This window comes from Vulpes vulpes, chromosome X (assembly GCF_048418805.1).
Source record: "Vulpes vulpes isolate BD-2025 chromosome X, VulVul3, whole genome shotgun sequence".
In the NCBI taxonomy this organism is placed as follows: domain Eukaryota; kingdom Metazoa; phylum Chordata; class Mammalia; order Carnivora; family Canidae; genus Vulpes; species Vulpes vulpes.
In genome coordinates this window covers 83,968,518-83,988,849 of record NC_132796.1, presented here as the reverse complement: position 1 = coordinate 83,988,849, position 20,332 = coordinate 83,968,518, and the positions used below count along the sequence as shown (strand labels likewise).

Genomic DNA, 20,332 nt, shown 5'->3' with positions numbered 1-20,332 from the left:
GTTGATAATATAGAGAGGAAACAACTAAAATAGGGTATAAAGAAGTATGCTGAGGGACCCCTGGGTGGCGTAGCGGTTTGGCGCCTGCCTTTGGCCCAGGGCGCGATCCTGGAGACCCGGGATCGAATCCCACGTCTGGCTCCCAGTGCATGGAGCCTGCTTCTCCCTCTGCCTGTGTCTCTGTCTCTCTCTCTCTCTCTGTGTGTGACTATCATAAATAAATAAAAATTAAAAAAAAAAAGAAGTATGCTGAAAAGAGATGTGATTTCCAAATTGCTGAGTAGAATAGTTAATCTGAAACAAATACCTAAAAAGAGAACCATATCCTGTTTTCTCAGAAACAATAAGAATAATCTGCATCATTATTTTTTAAAGATTTTATTATTTATTTATTTATTTATTTATTTATTTATTTATTTATGAGATAGAGCGAGCGAGCGAGCGAGCGAGAGAGAGCATGAGTGGGGTGAGGGGCAGAGGGAGAAGCAGGCCCCCTGCGGAACAGGGAGCCTGATCCCAGAACTCCAGGAACATGACCTGAATTGAAGGCAGACGATTAACCTACTGAGGCCACTCAGGTGCCTGTGTCACTATTTCTTGCCCCCCAAATAAGCATATTACAAGTATCCCCTTCCCATGTAGTGTTTAATAATAGAATTGATAACTCTAGTTTAGTGCGGTCTTACCTAGGAGCAGATGGCTAGACTATTTGAACTTTCCAATTCACTTCTAGCAGTAGGACTCTAATATGTTTTGCTCCTGGGAGACAAAATAAACATTATGCACTTGGAAATGTCAGTGAAAAACACTTGGAATGTTTTTCTTCATTATTTTAATTGAAAGATAACATTATTTCATATGAAACTGCTAAGACATGCTTGCCTTCAAAGTAGATATCCCTAAAGAATGGCGGTTATTCAGATTCCCATCATCTTCAAGGAGTCAACCCTAGAAATCAATAGAAGCCAAAAAATAATTTCATATAAATTTACTATTGAGAAAAATCACTGTCCATTTATAACCAAGAGAATTTACAAAGAACTAAATTGTCATGTTTTCTCTCTTACATAGCTTTTGATAATGAAAACATTATACTGTGAAATTTTCAAAAGTAGATAACTCACTGTAGATAGATATTTTAAACAAATAAGAGCTTAATTAAATAGAAAAATGGGTAAATGGAATAAATCTTAGATACAATGATAATAAAAATTTGTGACTGAACATTTATTGCTTAAAGAAGGAATGAAAAAAATTTAAAAAAAATTTTTTTTAAAAATTTTTTTTTAATTTTTATTTATTTATGATAGTCACAGAGAGAGAGAGAGAGACAGAGGCAGAGACACAGGCAGAGGGAGAAGCAGGCTCCATGCACCGGGAGCCTGACGTGGGATTCGATCCCGGGTCTCCAGGATCGCGCCCTGGGCCAAAGGCAGGCGCCAAACCGCTGCGCCACCCAGGGATCCCAAATTTAAAAAAAATTAAAGAAGGAATGGCCTTTCTGTTGTGGAATAATAAGTAGTATATCATATTGTGTATGTAAGACTATATATATTTCATGTGATATATATGAACTATAGAAACAAAACTTTGATCTGTCCTTAAGCTGACTCTAATCTTGTACATTATTATACCTGTTTTTACTATTTGTCCTGTTCCAACCAAACTGATCAGCTACTATATGTATTAGAATGTCTTATCTTCCCAGCTATGCTTTTGTTCACATTTTTTTCTCAATATTAGATGCTTTCCGTTTATGATTTGCGCCTGCCACTATAATGTTTAATTTCCTGCTGGTTCATATAAACGCTGTTATATTCATTTCTTTTAAGTATTTCTTTCCATTTCAGCAAATATTTGTTTGTCTTTTTCAAGTTTTTATTTAAATTCCAGTTAGTTAACATACAGTGTAATATTAATTTCAGGTGTAGAATTTATTGATTCATCACTTTTATACAACACCCAGTGCTCATTATAACAAGTGCCCTCCTTAATCCCCATCATCCTTTTAAGCCATCTGTCTGGCCACCCCCCTCCAGTAACCCTCAGTTTGTTCTCTATAGTTAAGAGTCTGTTTTCTGGTTTCCCTCTTTTTATCAGCAGACATTTATTGGGAAGCTACTTTGTACTAGATAATTTTTAAGATACATTTGGAGATACATTGAAAAAAAGTATTTTCCACCATAATAGAGATTACAATCTAGTGAGGGAGATAGATGTTAAACAAAAATAAACATGCAAATAAAAATATAAATATGTTCTAGGAAGGAAAAAAAACTGGGTGTAATAGGAAATGACAGTAGTGTGAGGTACTTTAGGTTAAATTGTTAGGAAAAGCTCTCTTGTGGGTAACTTTTAAATTGAAACCAGAAAAATGAATAGGCATCAATCAAGTGAAATGTAAGGAGAAGAATAGGTAGATGGAGGAGCACGTACAAACTTGATGTGGCAATGTGCTATATGAATTTGGACAAAAATAATAAAAATAGCCACTGTGACTGGAATATAGTGAGGGGAGAAAGTGGCACAAGATGAGGTTTCAGGAGCAGACAACTATCAAGTCATACCAGATCTTATCTAAGTGTTTAGTGTTTAGAGCAATAAGATCATAAGAGTGTCAGAAACTGTGAAGTGCTTTACTTGTATCATCACACTGAATCCTCATGAAGACCATATGAGGTAGGTATTACCAATACTCTCATTTTAAAGATAAATAAGCAGCACAGAGGTTAAGTGATTTGCCCATGGTCACTAGTATGTGATACAAACAAGATTCAAACTCAAGAGTTCTGGCCCTGGAACCAGAGTTCGTCATCCCTCAGTAAGTGTGGTAAGAAGAAATAGAGGGGTTTTAAACAGGAGGCTTATCTGTTGAAATTTACAGATTCTAAACATAATACTGATTGAATTGGGTGGAGGTTGGGGGTACTGCTTGAAAGTGAGCAAAAGGAGAAGTGGGGAAAATATTAGAAGGCTGTCACAGTAGTCCAAGGAAGAAATGACAGTGGCTTGGCTCCTGATGAAATGAGAAAAAAAGATAGATTAAAAATATATCTTTTAAAAATATTTTTTGAATATATAGATAAAATGGATGGGACTTGATAATGTATTGAATGTGAGGAAGGAGGAAAGAGTGCAAAGTGACATGTCTGGTACATGCTCCTTTTGCAGATAGATCAACATGATATCCTTAGTCTGCTTGCAGTTATAGTTGGACTCAGCTAATCATTCATTCTGTGGTAACTGTGAAATTGGTTCTTTGTGTGTGTGTGTTTGACAATGGACCTTTTGCTAATATGTTTCCCCCAATTTCTTCTGTGTAAAACCAAATGTGGTTAATTTAATTCATCAGAATTTCATTCATTACACCACAATCAACTATAAAAAACAAGAATAGTTTTTTACTCACAATGTCATAAATCTTAAATCCTAAGACTCATAAGGTTTGAATTCAATTGAAGAACATCAACTGCCTCACCTAGATCTTTAAGAGTTTTACATTGAATCCTTGGTAATTATGATACATCATGGATTTATCTATCTACAATCCTTTTGGATACTATCAATGTCAAACAGGATTTTATATTTTGTGACAAAAAGATGACCACATTTACCACATAATTTTCATATCCATTTTCAGTGATCAGTGGGTAGGGTAAAGTAAGACATGATTATTTCCAACTTGATTCTAGCTAGAAATTGGATGTTAAAAATCACTATATGCATGTAGAGATGTCATGTTTCTCTACACTCCTGGGTCTGTCTTCATAGTATCACATATTGTCCGTGATTACTACTTAATATATAGGAGAGCTCTGGCATGTTACTTGCTTTCTTAGCATCTTTTTATAAAAGGATATTGCACATTATCATATGAAACAATACTAGAATTGCATTTTTTGTACTGTTTACAGTACCAGAGATTGTTTTAGTTTCTCCTTTGATCCTCTATTCATTAAAAACCTGGCTTTCAATATTATATGTTCCTGTAATCTGTGGCATTTTATGCTCCCGGATTTTACAAAAGCATATATACTACATATATGTTATGGATATAAATGGGTATGAATGCTGACCAATGCTTTCATTCATTTGAAAAATCACTATTGTTTTAGAACTTGAGTATAACTTTTTCTAAAGATCAGGATCCATGATCACTACAATAAATATCACTGGCTTTGGGGGGAGGGGGTTGAGCTATATACAATATGAGACAGATGGAAACCCCTCTACCAAACTGTTACTATTTTCAGGAACTAGAATTACCCCTGATTGTGTCCCATATTTGTGTAATGTTATTGAAAGTTAATGGTACAAATAGAGAAATAGTATGTGTGAAAATTAAGATTCATCCATCTGCCTATTGGATTCACATCTGAGGAGGATGCTACACATCACTTATTTTACCTAATAGGAAGCTATTTGTTAACCAGGTCTCTCCAGTGCTGAGACAATATTCAACCTTTGTAACATGATTTTTGATACCTATATATAATCTAGGACCCCTACTTCTCTAGCCTTACCTTTTCTTGTACTTTTCATGCACTTTTCTTGTACATGAACCTCTTCTTCAATTAAGCCAGGCTGCTGTTGACTCCTGAAACCAAATGGGTATCTATATGAAGCAATTACTATATGCCCAGAATATTTTCCTTTTGCTCATAATACTGGATGATCTTATTTGGCCAATTCAATTTCATGCAATAACTGAAAACTACCTGCTATGAATCTGATTATGAATGAGATATCCCAATAAATAAGTCCTAAGATATTTTAAAAATATAATTCTATTTTTTTTGACATCGTAGAAACAAGATTCAAGGACTCCCAACTCAATATTATTTTTTTTCTATTTTGCTTAGATGATTTCAAACTATGTCTTTTAGTAAGAAATACACACATTTTAGGGCAAGTTTTGTTATTTTCAATCTCAGATATCTCCTTCCTAATCTCTTTTATTATAGATGGTTTTACATTTTAAGTTTTGGGGAAAAAATGGGCTCTTAATGTGAGCATTCGTGGTCCCCTAGGAATCATTGGGAGGCAAAACTGTGGGTAGTATGGATCCAGAAGTGACTAAATTAGGAACCATTTAAATGATCTCAAATTGATATTCATTTTGAGACTATCATGCAATCCACAAGAGCGATGATTACATGCTACTGTTAAGAATATAAATTCTCAGCCACCCCTGTTAATTTCTAAAGTATCTGAGTAATAGCAAAGACATGGAAGCTAACAATGACACTACCAACCATGGACAATGAAGTCAAAAGTGCCAAAAATACTTATTTCACTGAAAATATTTTTCTCTAGGCTCATAATTACCTTTAAAAGCAATAGTTTTATCTAATATGGCCTGTTCTAAAAATAATCCTTTGATTTTGAGTTTATTGTAGATTGATATGAATCTATAAAAAAGAGATCCCATGTACATTTATTCAGTTTCCCTGATCATAACATCTTGCAAAACTATAGTACAATATTACAACCGAGATATTGACGTTGATATAATCTGTCTTATTCAGCTTTCCCAGTTATACTTGTATTCATTTATGTGTATGTTTGTGTGGTTAGTCCTATACAAATTTATCATATGTTATCACTTCCTTAATCCATACAGTGATTGTGAGATTTGTCCATATTGCTCATTATTTTTCATTGCTATATAGTAGTCACTTATATAAATATCCACAATTTATGCATTTTACTATTGAGGATATGTTGTGCTCATTTCAAGTTTTAGTCTATTACCAAATATATGGTTATAAGTATTTATTTCTTTTGGTAGACATATGTGTTTCTGTTGGGCATATACTTAAGAGTAAATTTGATAGTCATAGAGTATTATTCAGCTTTACTTAGCTTTTTAAAAAGATTTTATTTATTTTTTCATGAGAGACACACAGAGAGAGAGAGGCAGAGACTCAGGCTCCATGCAGGGGAGCCTGATGTGGGACTTGATCCCAGGATCTGGGATCACGCCCTGAGCCGAAGGCAGATGCTCAACCCCTGAGCCACTCAGGTGTCCCTTTGCTTAGCTTTATTGCTAAAAGTGGTACCAATTTCCTCACTCACCAGCAGTGAATAGGAATTCTTACCACTCCATATAACATTTGATAATGCCAGTATTAAAAATTAGTCATTCTGGATGCTGTGTGCTATTATTTCATTGTGATCTTAATTCATATTTGCCTAAGGACTATATTAACATATTTACATATATTTATTGGACATTTGAATATTCTTTTTTTTTTTTAGTGGGGGGTAGGGAGAGCAGAAGGAGAGAGAGAGAAAATCCCAAGCAGGTTCCACATCCAGCATGGAGACCCACATAGGGCTCAATCCCATGACACTTACACCATAATCTGAGCCGAAATCAAGAGTTGGAGGCTTAACTGACTGAGCATCCCAGGCACTCCTGAATATTCTTTTTGTTGAGTATTGTCTGTCCTTTTCTTACTGATTAATAGAAATTCTTTATGCATCCTGGACATGATGTTATAGAACATTTTAAGTCTTTTCGTCTTCTGTTTTGAGATACTATGATGCATCCTGTTTTTCCTTCTACTTAAAAAATTGACTTTTAATTACTATTAATTAGTATACAACTTTTCAAAATATGAAAGTAAAGGTAATTTATCCAGTTACTTCTAAAAAGAACATTAGTATAAAACAAACTTTAAAATAAAATACAAAATCTCTGGTATTATGCATGTAACTGTCACCTGGGCATCTTTTTTCAAAATATTCTGTAAAAGGAAATAACATGTAAAATTTCCCTTTATATTGAAACCCTACTGATTTATATTCTGTTCACTAAAAATCTGTGATAATATATTTAACTGAATTGATTTAGCAATTCTACAACATGGCAGTGTATATAATATTAAGTTATAAAAATCTCAGATTTTAGAAACATCTAATTACATATTATTTTATGTAATTCAACATCCCTTTTTACATCAGTCAATAGTACTGTTTGATTTCCTTTAGATCTCAAAAGGCATACATGTGTGATACAAGCATTTACTTAAGTCAGAGGCTCAATTTTCCATTTAGGTAAATTGAATGAAGCCCTAGAACATTTCATTTCCTACAGTAAAAACTGTTAAATAGACCTGTGATGAAGTATCTTATGCTTCTCTATATATGTTATTTAATTCAGATGACCCCTGCCTTACTTGTACTCATCTGTGTGTATGTACATGTGTATTTAGCTCCATACAATTTTATCATATATGTAGGTTTGTGTATCCACCACCACAGTCAAGATACAGAACAAAGCTATCATCACAAAAACTCCTTGTGTTGCCCTTGTATAAAGATGATGACATCCCTAGAGATGCTCACCCCTAATCCCTGACAATCACTAATCTGTTCTCCATCTCTATAGCTTTGATATTTCGAGAATGTTATACAAGTGGAATCACTGAGATATAACCTTTTGAGGTTGGCTTTTTTTTTTTTCACTTAGCACAATATTTGTGAAGTTCGTTAAAGCCATTGTGTGAATCAATAGTTCATTCCTTTGATTTATGAGTAGCATTCCATAGTAAAAATAAACTTCAGTTTATCTATTTTCCCACGGAAAGACATCCAGGCTATTTATAGTTTTTGGCTATTATAGATAAAGCTGCAATGGACATTTATGCACAGATTTTTGTGTGAACATAAAATTTTATGTCTTTGGTCTAAGCAACTGCTGTCTAATTCAAGGTCATGAAGATGTTTTCCTGTTTTTTTTTTTTTCTTAAGAGTTGTATACTTTTACCTTGTACATTTAGGTCTATTTTGAGTTAATATTTATTTATGATATGAAATAGATATCCAAATTCATCCATTTGTATGTGAATATCCCATTGTCCTAGCACTATTTTTCAAAGTATATTCTACCATCATTAAATTTTCTTGGCACCTTTGTCAAAATTTCATTGACCATAATATAAGGGGTTGTTTCTGGGCTCTCAGTTGTGTTTCTCTAATTTATAGGTCCATTTCTGTGGCACTGCTACACTGTCTTAATTACTGTAGCTTTGTAGGAAGTTTTAAAATCAGGAATTATAAATATTCCAACCATACTCTTAGAAAAATGTTTTAGCTATTCTGTGTCCTTTGAGTTTTTCATATCAACGTTAGGATCATCTTGTCAATTTCTACAAAGAAGCCAATGGGGACACTAACAGGCACTTCACGGAACCTGTAGATCAATTTAGTGAGTACGACCATCTTAACATAATTAAATCTTATAATCCATAGAATACAGGAGGTTTTTCCACTTATTTAGATTTTCCTTATTGCTTTCAACAATGTTTCATAGTTTTCAGCATACAAGCCATGCACTTCCTTTGTTAAATTTATTCTTAGTATTTTTATTTTTTGATGCTATGCTAATGAATTTAATTTTTTTAAATTACATTTTTTGATATTTCATGGCTAGTGTATGTAAATACAATTAATTTTTGTACATTGGCCATGCATCTTTTAACTTTGCTGAAATTATTTTTAGCTGTGGCTAAAACGTCAATCCAATATTGAATAAAAGCAGCAAGAACAGACATCCCTGTTTTATTTCTAATATTAGTGGCAAAGTTTTCAGTCTTTCATAATTAAGTATGATGCTAGTAGATTTTCTTTAGATGCACTTTATCAGGTTCTATTCATAGTTCTGAGTACTGTTTTGATCCTGAAAGGGTTTTGAATTTCAGATGAAATATGTTGTTACTTTTATTGAAGATGCCTTGTATGAGATAAGTCACCCTGTTCCTGCTGCTTTCAAGGTTTTCTCTTTATCTTGCAATAGTTTAATTATAATGCGTCAATTTGGGGGCCCCTTTGAGTTTATCCTACTTGGAGTTTGTTGAGCTTCCTGGATTTATGGATAATTTTTATTCATCATATTTGGGACTTTTTTTCATGATTAATTCTTCAAATATTCTTTCTTCCTCTTTCTTGCTTTTCCTGAGAATCGAATTATGTGTATGTTGATATGCTTGTTAGTTTGCCACAAATTTCTGAGACTTTATTTCCTACATTATTTTTTCTTTCTGTTCTTTGAGCTGGATAATGTTTATTGACCTATCTTCAAGTTCACAGCTCATTTATTCTGCCAGCTCAGATCTGAAGTTGAGCTCCTCAAGTAAATTATTTCACTTATTGTACTTAAAGTCCTAGCATTGTGTGTCAGCTACACTCAAATTAAAAAAAATTAAATAGAATTTCTATTATTAAAACAATTTTATATATGTGATAAGGTCAGTATTATCAATAAAAAACAAATAACAAATTAAAAATTTGGAAAGGATTTGAATGGACATTTAGCCAAAGAAAATAGAGAAATGGCCAATAAACATTGGAAAATATGTTGTATATTAATACACATTATAGAAATGCAAATCAAAGCCATAATGAGATAGTATTTCACAGCCACTACCATGACGATACTATAAAAGATGGACAAAGATGCTCAAATAGCCTTTTCAGTAAATGATGCTGAAACAATTGAACATCTATAGCAAAAAAAAAAAAAAGAACTTCAGCATAAACCTCATACTGTACACATTTAATATACGCACAAACATCAACAAAATATATTAAACCTGTATTTTAAAGACATTTATTTTTAAGAATCTTCAAGATCTATAGATAGGGCATAATTCTTAGACATGATAATGACAAAATTGACAATCAATCAAGAAGATACCACAATTGTAAGTATTTATGCTCCCAATATTGGAGCACCTAAAATATAAAGCAAATACTAAAAGGAGTAATAAACAGCCTTACAATATAGTTGGGGACTTAAATATACCGCTTTCAACAAGAGATAAATCATCCAGAGAGAGTCAATGAGGGAGCAACAGATTTGAACAACACTATGGACCAAAAGGGCCTAACAGACATATAAGAACATTTCACCTAACAGCAGAATATATGTGCTTCTCAAGCACTTTCCAGGATAGATATACGTTAGGCCATAAAATAAGTCTGAACAAATTCAAGAAGAAAAGAATTATATCAAGTATCTTTTCTGATCACAATGGAATAAAACTAAAAATCAATAAAAGGAGGACAGCTGATAAATTCACAAATATATGAAAATGAACTCCTGGATAACCAATGGATCAAAGAAGAAATCAAAAGATTTCTTAAAGAAATTTTGAGAATCTTGACATAAGTGAAAATGAATACACAGCATACCAAAATTTAGAGATGCAGTACAAGCTACTCTTAGAGAAAAAATTATAGAAATAAACACAAAAAAATGAATATATCAAATAAGCAACTTGGCTTTATATCATATGAAACTAGAAAAATGAACAGAGTAGCCCAAAGTTATCAGAAAAAGGAAATTAAGATCAGAGCAGAAATAAATAACATGAAGAAGTACCTGAATCAAAAAGGAAGAGGTAAAATTGTCTTTGTTTGCAGGTTACATGATCTTTTAAATATGTAAAAAATCCTGAAGACTCCACGAAGAAAGTATTAAAACTAATGAATGAATTCAGTAAAGTTGCAGGCTATAAAATCAATATACAGAATCCAGTAGCATATCTATAAACTAACAATGAATTATGCAAAAAATAAAGAAAAAATCCCATTTGCAATAGCATCAAAAGAATAAAATACTTAGGAATAAATTTGACCAAGTAAGTGAATATCTGTACACTGAAAACTATAAGACATAGATGAAGAAAACAAAATAAATGGAAATATATCCCATGTTCATGGATTAGAAAAATTATTTAATATTGCTAAAATGTCCATTTAACTAAATGTTATCTATAGACTCAATGCAATTCCTATCGGGATTCCAATGGCATTTTTATCAGTAATGGAAAAAGATGACTCAAATTCATATGGAATCACAAATGAACCCAAAGCAACCTGGAGAAAGAAGAATAAAGCTGGAGACATCAAACTTTCTGATTTCAAACAATATTGCAAAGCTATACTAATCAAACCAGTATGGTACTAGCATAAAAACAGACACATAGAGCAATAGAACAAAATAGGGACCCCAGAAATAAACCCATGCATGTATGGTCAACTAATATTTGCCAGTGGAGTCAAGCATAAACAGTGGAGAAAAGATAGTTTCTTTAAAAATCCTGCTGAGAAAACTGAATTTTCACATGCAAAAGAATGAAACTAAATGTATATCTTATACTACTTACAAAAATCATATATATATACATTCTAACAAATGTGAGATTATATATAGATAGATAGATAGATAAGAGATAAGTGTTGGTGAGAATGTGGAGAAAAGGGAACCCTTGTGCACTCTTGGTGGGACTAGAAATTCATACAGCCACTGTGAAAAAGAGTATGGGGTATCCCTGGGTAGCTCAGCGGTTTAGCGCCTGCCTTTGACCCAGGGCATAGTCCTGGAGTCCACGGATCCAGTCCTGCGTGGGGCCTGATTCTCCCTCTGCCTGTGTCTCTGCCTCTCTCCCTCTCTCTCTGTGTCTCTCATGAACAAATAAATAAAATATTTTTAAAAATTAAAAAAAAGAAAAAGAATATGGATGTTCCTCAAAAAATTAAAAATAAGACTGTCATATGATACAGCAATTTTACTTCTGAGTAGACATAAAATCACAAAGAGATATCTGTTCCCCATGTCCATCACAGCATTTATTTATAGAGTAAGTTTTATTTTTTTTTAAAGATTTATGTATGTATAACTCATCTGGTTTAATTCATGTTTGTTTGGTTAGTAGTGAAATCAAATAAGGCTATACCACTTTTTTGTTGTTTGTACTTTTTCTTATATTTTGTATAATTATCTGCACATGCCCTTTGCATATTTTCCTGTTGAGTATTTTTTTCTATCTTGGATTTATAACAGTATAGTAGATTTTTACATGTACAATATGTAACCACTTTGTCATATGCAAATATATCTGTCATTTGAATTTAAATCCTGCCTATTTTCATTTTGAGGTATACAGCATATAGGTGCTTAACAGGTTTATATAACGTGTCCTATCAGTCTTTTTTATAATGGTTTCTGCCTTTATTGCCATACCTACAAAGACCATTGTTCTCTTCTTTATATATATCCATCAACATTTTCTGGTTCTTTACATTTTGTTTTATTTTAGACCTTTTTTTTATGCTACAGAAATTTATCTGGATATGTTATATGAGGAAAGGATTTAGCTTTTTGCTAAATTATTAACTAATTTTTCCAGCACCATCTACTAAAAGAGCCATCCTTTCCACACTGACTTTAAGCTACCTTTAGCATCTGCTAAAATCTTGCATATAGTTGACTCTATTACTGTCTATTCTTTTTTTTTTTTTTTTTTAATTTATGACAGTGAGAGAGAGAGAGAGAGAGAGAGGCGCAGAGACACAGGCAGAGGGAGAAGCAGGCTCCATGCACCGGGAGCCTGATGTGGGATTCGATCCCGGGTCTCCAGGATCGCGCCCTGGGCCAAAGGCAGGCGCCAAACCACTGCGCCACCCAGGGATCCCTGTCTATTCTATTCTATTCCAAAATGTTGTTCTTGCAGCAGCAAGATATGGTTTTAAGGGTTTTTTTTCTGCTTTTATAGTATATTTTTAATGTTGGTCACTAATTTTTATTATATTTAAAAGTATTTCCTGATTCTTGTCATTTTTAATTTCAAATACCTAATTGTTTTAAATATTTAATGTCTTTGAATAAAATTGTTAGGTCTTCATCATGAGTCTCAAACATTACCTAATTAGGTTTATATCTAGGTACTTTGTGCATGTATGTTTAATGTGAAGATTTCTTTTATTTGTTTTACTTTATAAATTTTATTCCTGATGTACAGGATAGTTCATTTTTTATATTTAATTTACATAAACTACTTAAATATATTAATTTAAAAGCTCTTTTGATTTTTCTTGTTTTCCATGTATGCACTTATATATCTGCAACTAATGGTGATTAATAATTATACCTCTTATTTATTTGACTTTATTGCATTGATAAATATCTCCAACATATACTTTTATATAATAATCAAAGTGCTATATGGGGCGTCCAGGTGGCTCAGTCAGTTAAGATGGTGCCTTCGGCTCAGGTCATGATCCCAGGGTCTTAGGATCGAGTTCTGCCTCAGGCTCCCTGCTTAGAAGGGAGTCTGATTCTCCCTCTATTCCTCCCCCCTGCTTGTGATCTCTCTCTCTCTCTCTCTCTCATGCTCTCTCTCCCTTTCTCAAATAAATAAATAAAATCTTTAAAAAAATAAAGTGCTTTTGGGCACCTGGGGGGCTCAGTGGTGGAGTGTCTGCCTTTGGCTCAGGTTTTGATCTTGGGGTCCTGGGATTGAGTCCTGCATCAGGCTCCAGGCAGGGAGTCTGCTTCTGCCCCTGTTTCTGTCTCTGCCTCTCTCTCTGTGTCTCTCATGAATAAATAAATTAAATATTTTTAAAAAATAAAGTGCTATTATAGCCCAGTATCTTTTTTCCCTTGACTTAATGAGAGTGACCATAGTACTTTTTTGAAAGGGGGGCAGGGGGCTCTAAATACTCTTTATTTTTCCTTATGCTTCTACACATATGTGTGGAAACTCTTATATTTTTCTTTTTTAAATTTTTATTTAAATTACAGTTAGTTTACATATAAAGAACAAACTGATGGTTACCAGGGGCAAAGTGGTTGGGGGGGTTGGGTTAAATAGGTGATGGGGATTAAGGAAGGCACTTGTGATAAACACAGCATGTTGTATGGAAGTGTTGAATCACTATATTGTACACCTGAAAGTCATATTATACTGTATGTTGACCACAGTACTTTTTAAACAATTATTGTTTATGTTTCAAATAGGTACTTTTATCATGTCAAGAATTTTTTAAAAGTAAAAATAGATTTGCAATTAACAACTATATTTTTAGTATCTTTCAATATGATCATGTGTTTTTTCTTCTGTGATATGCTAATGTAATTAATCCTATTAAATCAGGCTTCCCAATACTTTACATTTATGTTCTTTTTCTGCTGAGTCGTGAAGAAGTTTTCCTAATTTTTAAAATTAATTGTGAATTTTAAGGACTGCAAAGGGATAAGTTTAACTTAAAAACATATTGTGAGACAGCAGATATGGAAATATAATTGCTACTGTATTTTACAGAAACGCATAATCAGATTATTTGCCAAGTGTGGTTGATCTGCAAAATCATGAGGGAACCTGGAATATATTGCCACTTCTTACTCCTTCTTTCTTCACTTTTTTTTTTTCTTACCTCTAAAGAAGTACTTTGTTAAAGTATTTTCACTCATTTAGATGGTTCTTTGCAAGTGCTCTCAGGAATTTGTATGCATATTTTTATCCCCGTTTATTGCCCATTTATGTGCATACTATATATAATGTTTTTTTTATCCCTTAAAACATAAATTTTCTCTCTTCCTCTAGCCTATCAGTGCTGTTGTCCAACTGATTCCAGGCCCCTACTGGATCTTTTAGGGTTTCCTAGGTTACATGTCTCTATTTATCTTGTTGAATGGCTGTTTGTACTTCTTTTTCTTAGTCTTGGAAAATAAGAGAATCCAAAAACCAGTAGAAGCTACTGTATTAAACACAATGAATGTTTCTGTGGGAACATAGGACTCTGTCCCTTACCATTGACTCAGTTCCTTTTCAACTCTGTCCCACTCTGATCTGTCAATCAGATACTCAGCCGTTAGCTCATTTATTCTTTTGTAATAAGTTAACTGAGATAAAATAATTAAATGATTCAGTTAGCTTTCTAAGCCTTATTCAAGCACCATGACCATCCACATTTTTAGGTTGTTTAAACAGTAAGTTTCTTAAGTGTTCTTAAGAAAGTTTGCATAAAAATTGGTTAATTTTATAAGGAAAATAAACATCATGCCATGTATCATAGTACCACAAAACATCCTTGTTGCTTTTTCTCCTCCTAGATTCTTTTCAAAATGTCCACTTTAATAATATTGTGTGAACTTCACCTAACACAGTAAATAGTTGTATTATTAGTGTGGCAAATCATCCAAAAGGAAGAAGTTTCAGTGTGGTCACCTGTAACCATCTATGCATTTTCTTATTTTAAACAGTGTTGTTTGTTAAGTTCTTTTTAAGAGTTTCAATTACAAATTATTAGTCATGAAATATTTTAGAGATAAATGCAACAAGTGTCAATATACATCATTGTCATGTTCATAAAGCAAAACAAAGCTGTTTCTAAAGGCCAAATAAAAGGAAAAATAATGCATTACATACATATCATTCATGAATGTTTAAGTCTACCTGTAATATATGCTGCAGTACTATAATCCAACCAGGTAATGACTCAGACTGAAAATACCTTTTCGGCCTCTTTTTTTGATCTTGTTATTTTTCTATGTTACGTATTTAGAACTGCAAAGACAACAGAAATAATAAGTCACTGTGTAGACAGCAATTAGTGTTCTTTGCTTCCCATACTTTCTAAGACTATCAAGCAGTATTAAACTAAATTGAATCAGTAACATTTTTTGATACCTTCTTATAGCACAGTTGATTTCGTTAATAAAGTGGGATTGAAATAACATTTAGTTAATGGCAATGTGCATCAAATTTGAAAAGCATTCTTGTTAAGATGGCTTTGTTTAAATTTGACTTTGGTTTGAAAAAATTGAGAGCTACCTGGAAGCCATTTTAAAAAAGATTTTATTTATTCATGAAAGACAGAGAAAGAGGCAGATACATAGACATAGGCAGAGGGAGAAGCAGACTCCTCACAGAGACCCCGATGCAGGACTCAGTTCTGGAACCCCGGGATCATTCCCTAAGCCAAAGACAGATGTTCAACCACTGAGCCACCCAGGCATCCCTTATATGGTACTTTTATCAGTAGACTGGAAGACTGTTTTGTTGTTGTTGTTGTTGTTGTTGTTAATATTTTCAATGTAAGAAGAGTCATTTAATTTCAAAAAGACTCTTCTACAGCTTACTGGCCCTGACAGAGATTACTTCTGAATTTAATTAATTCCTATCAAAGAATGATCATAGGAATTAATTCTGCAACATCAGTATCAATTGCTTTTTCTTTTTAAAGGCTAGTTAGAATATTAAATGTAAGTCATTTGTTATAGCATTACCATTGTTTTTCCAAAGAATGGGCAGAGAACAATATGAATATAAATAAGCAAAGTACTTTTCACTTATTGTTCCTAGCAACTCCTTATTTCTTTTATATGTTTAACCTTTTTATGTACTGTTTCTCAAACTGTGTTCTGTGATTCATTTGCATTAGAATTTTTTAAGATATCAGTTAAAATAAAGCTTCCTGGGTTCTATCTCAGATGGACTAAATCAGAATCTCTAGGACCGGGCCTGGGAATATGCATTTTCCATTTCCAGGGTGATTCTGAGACTCTGAAGTTTTTTTTTTTTTTTTTTTTAATTTTTATTTATTTATGATAGTCACAGAGAGAGAGAGAGGCAGAGACACAGGCGGAGGGAGAAGCAGGCTCCATGCACCGGGAGCCTGATGTGGGATTCGATCCCGGGTCTCCAGGATCGCGCCCTGGGCCAAAGACAGGCGCCAAACCGCTGCGCCACCCAGGGATCCCCGAGACTCTGAAGTTTGTGAACCACTGTTTTAAGAGTAAGGGATTTTTGTTTTTGTTTTTTTTTAAATAATATTTATGTTTATTTTTACTTTTTTAAAAATTTAAATTCAGTTTGCCAACATATAGTATAACCCCCAGTGCTCATCCCATCAAGTGCCTTCCTTAGTGCTCATCACCCAGTTACCCCATCCCTCTGCCCACCTCCCCTTCCACAACCCTTTGTCTCCCAGAGTTAAGAGTGTCTCATGATTTGTTTCTCTCTCTAATTTTTCCCCCTCAGTTCTCCTCCTTTCCCTTATAACACTTTCACTATTTCTTATATTCCATGTATGAGTGAAACCATATGACAATTGTCCTTCTCTGACTGACTTATTTCACTCAGCATAATATCCTTCAGTTCCATCCACATCAAAATAAATGGTGGGTATTTATCTTTTCTGATGGCTGAGTAATATTCCTATATATATATATATATATATATATATATATACACACACATATATATACCACATCTTTTTTATCCATTCATTTGTTGAAAGACATTGTGGCTCCTTCCACAGTTTGGCTATTGTGGACATTGCTGAACATACACTTACACATGTATACACGTACACACGTATACACGTATATATGTATACACGTACACATGTACACACATATACTTGCACACACGCGAGACATTAAATAAACTAATCCAAACCCCCCTTACCCCCCATTAACTCATGTTATTTACTATATGCTTATTTATGTCCCGCCAACCCCCAAAAACAGGACTAAGTCTATGTAACATCCATAAGCCTCATCTAAATTTTATACAAGTACATCACAACCTTAGTTAATTCAACAAAACGACTTTATATGCCTATCTCGCAGTCTATCTATAGATAGGGTTTCCTTAACTTTATCTCTTCTATTTAATACAAAAAACCCAAACCCACACACTCACTAACATAGCATGCAATACCATAAACATTTGTTAATGTAGCTTAATCAGTAAAGCAAGGCACTGAAAATGCCAAGATGAGTCATAAGACTCCATAAACACAAAGGTTTGATCCTGCCTTCCTATTAGTCCTTAGTAAGCTTACACAAGCAAGCCTCCATGCCCCAGTGAGAATGCCCTCAAAATCACTAATGATTTAAAGGAATGGAATATTACTCAGCCATTAGAAATGACAAATACCCACCATTTGCTTCAACGTGGATGGAACTGGACAGTATTATGCTAAGTGAAATGAGTCAATCGGAGAAGGACAAATATTATATGTTCTCATTCATTTGGGAAATATAAATAATAGTGAAAGGGAATAGAAGGGAAGGGAGGAAAAATGTGTGGGAAATATCAGAAAGGGAGACAGAACGTGGAAGACTCCTAACTCTGGGAAACGAATTAGGGGTGGGGGAAGGGGAGGAGGGCGGGGGGTGCGGGTGACTGGGTGACGGGCACTGAGGGGGGCACTTGACGGGATGAGCACTGGGTGTTATTCTGTATGTTGGCAAATTGAACACCAATAAAAAATAAATTTATTATTAAAAAATAAAAAATAAATAAATAAAGGAGTGGGTATCAAGCACACTCTAAAGTAGCTCACACCACCTTGCTAAGCCACACCCCCACGGGATACAGCAGTGATAAAAATTAAGCCACGAACGAGAGTTCGACTAAGCTATACTAAAGAGGGTTGGTAAATTTCGTGCCAGCCACCGCGGTCATATGATTAACCCAAACTAATAGGCCTATGGCTTAAAGCGTGGTTAAGATACTACAATACTAAAGTTAAAACTTAACTAAGCCGTAAAAAGCTACAGTTACCATAAAATATGCTACGAAAGTGACTTTAAAATTTTCTGATTGCACGATAGCTAAGATCCAAACTGGAATTAGATACCCCACTATGCTTAGCCCTAAACATAAATCATTCTATAACAAAATAATTCACCAGAGAACTACTAGCAACAGCTTAAAACTCAAAGGACTTGGTGATGCTTTACGTCCCTCTAGAGGAACCTGTTCTATAATCGATAAACCCTGATAAACCTCACCATCTCTTGCTAATGCAGTCTATATACCAGCATCTTCAGCAAACCCTTAAAAGGAAGAATAGTAAGCACAATCATTTCGCATAAAAAAGTTAGGTCAAGGTGTAACTTATGAGATGGGAAGAAATGGGCTACATTTTCTATTGCAAGAATATCTCACGAAAGTTTTTATGAAACTAAAAACTGAAGGAGGATTTAGTAGTAAATTAAGAATAGAGAGCTTAATTGAATAGGGCCATGAGGCATGCACACACCACCCGTCACCCTTCTCAAGTAAAAACTTCACACATAATCATATTAGCCATACTAAAACACGAGAGGAGACAAGTCGTAACAAGGTAAGCATACAGGAAGGTGTGCTTGTATTAACCAAAGTGTAGCTTAATTAAAGCATCTGGCTTATACCCAGAAGATTTCATACCCCATGACCACTTTGAACAAAAGCTAGCCCAACTAACCCTAAACCAAAGTACCATAACTCTACAAAATAAAACATTCAGTTAAACCATAAAAGTATAGGAGATAGAAATTCTAATTGGAGCTATAGAGATAGTACTGCAAGGGAATGATGAAAGACATTTTAAAAGTACAAAACAGCAAAGATTACCCCTTTTACCTTTTGCATAATGAATTAGCCAGAAATAACTTAACAAAGAGAACTTAAGCTAAGTCCCCCGAAACCAGACCAGCTACCTATGAACAATCTAAAAGCATCAACTCATCTATGTTACAAAATAGTGAGAAGATTTATAGGTAGCAGTGAAAAGCCTAATGAGCCTGGTGATAGCTGGTTACCCATAAACAGAATTTTAGTTCAACTTTAAATTTATCTAAAAAAATTAAAATTTTAATGTAAATTTAAAATATAATCTAAAAAGGTACAGCTTTTTAGAATAAGGATACAACCTTCATTAGAGAGTACATGTTAATATCATCATAGTTGGCCTAAAAGCAACCATCAATTGAGAAAGCGTTCAAGCTCAACAAACAATATGACTTAATTCCAACCGCATTCAATCAACTCCTAATATGCCACTGGGTTATTCTATTTAAATATAGAAGCAATAATGCTAGTATGAGTAACAAGAATTATTTTTCCCCACATAAGCTTATTTCAGAAACGGATAAACCACTGATAGTTAACAACCTGATAAAATTAACCCAAAAATAAAATACTTATCAATTCTATTGTTAACCCAACACAGGTATGCACCCAAGGAAAGATTAAAAGAAGCAAAAGGAACTCGGCAAACATAAACTCCGCCTGTCTACCAAAAACATCACCTCCAGCATCCCCAGTATTGGAGGCACTGCCTGCCCAGTGACATCTGTTCAATGGCCGCGGTATCCTGACCGTGCAAAGGTAGCATAATCATTTGTTCTCTAAATAAGGACTTGTATGAATGGCTACGTGAGGGTTTGACTGTCTCTTACTTCCAATCAGTGAAATTGACCTTCCCGTGAAGAGGCGGGAATAACATAATAAGACGAGAAGACCCTATGGAGCTTTAATTAATTAACCCAGATTCATGGGCAATATATACCTATTAGTCATAACATTTCACCATTATTATGTGTTAACAATTTAGGTTGGGGTGACCTCGGAATATAAAAAAACTTCCGAGTGATTAAAATTTAGACTTACCAGTCAAAATATTATATCATTTATTGATCCAATAGTCTGATCAACGGAACAAGTTACCCTAGGGATAACAGCGCGATCCTATTCAAGAGTCC

General features: G+C 33.9%; 1 long non-coding RNA gene across 1 annotated transcript in view; it reads left to right on the top strand.

Moving 5' to 3' along the window:
* The window catches only part of LOC140596242 (uncharacterized), a 190,419-nt gene extending 170,359 nt beyond the window's left edge, over positions 1-20,060 (top strand). Inside the window, exon 2 of the long non-coding RNA XR_011998279.1 lies at positions 19,801-20,060. This is a non-coding gene — a long non-coding RNA (uncharacterized lncRNA). The remainder of the gene's footprint in view (positions 1-19,800) is intronic.
* Positions 20,061-20,332: the final 272 nt, after the last annotated feature.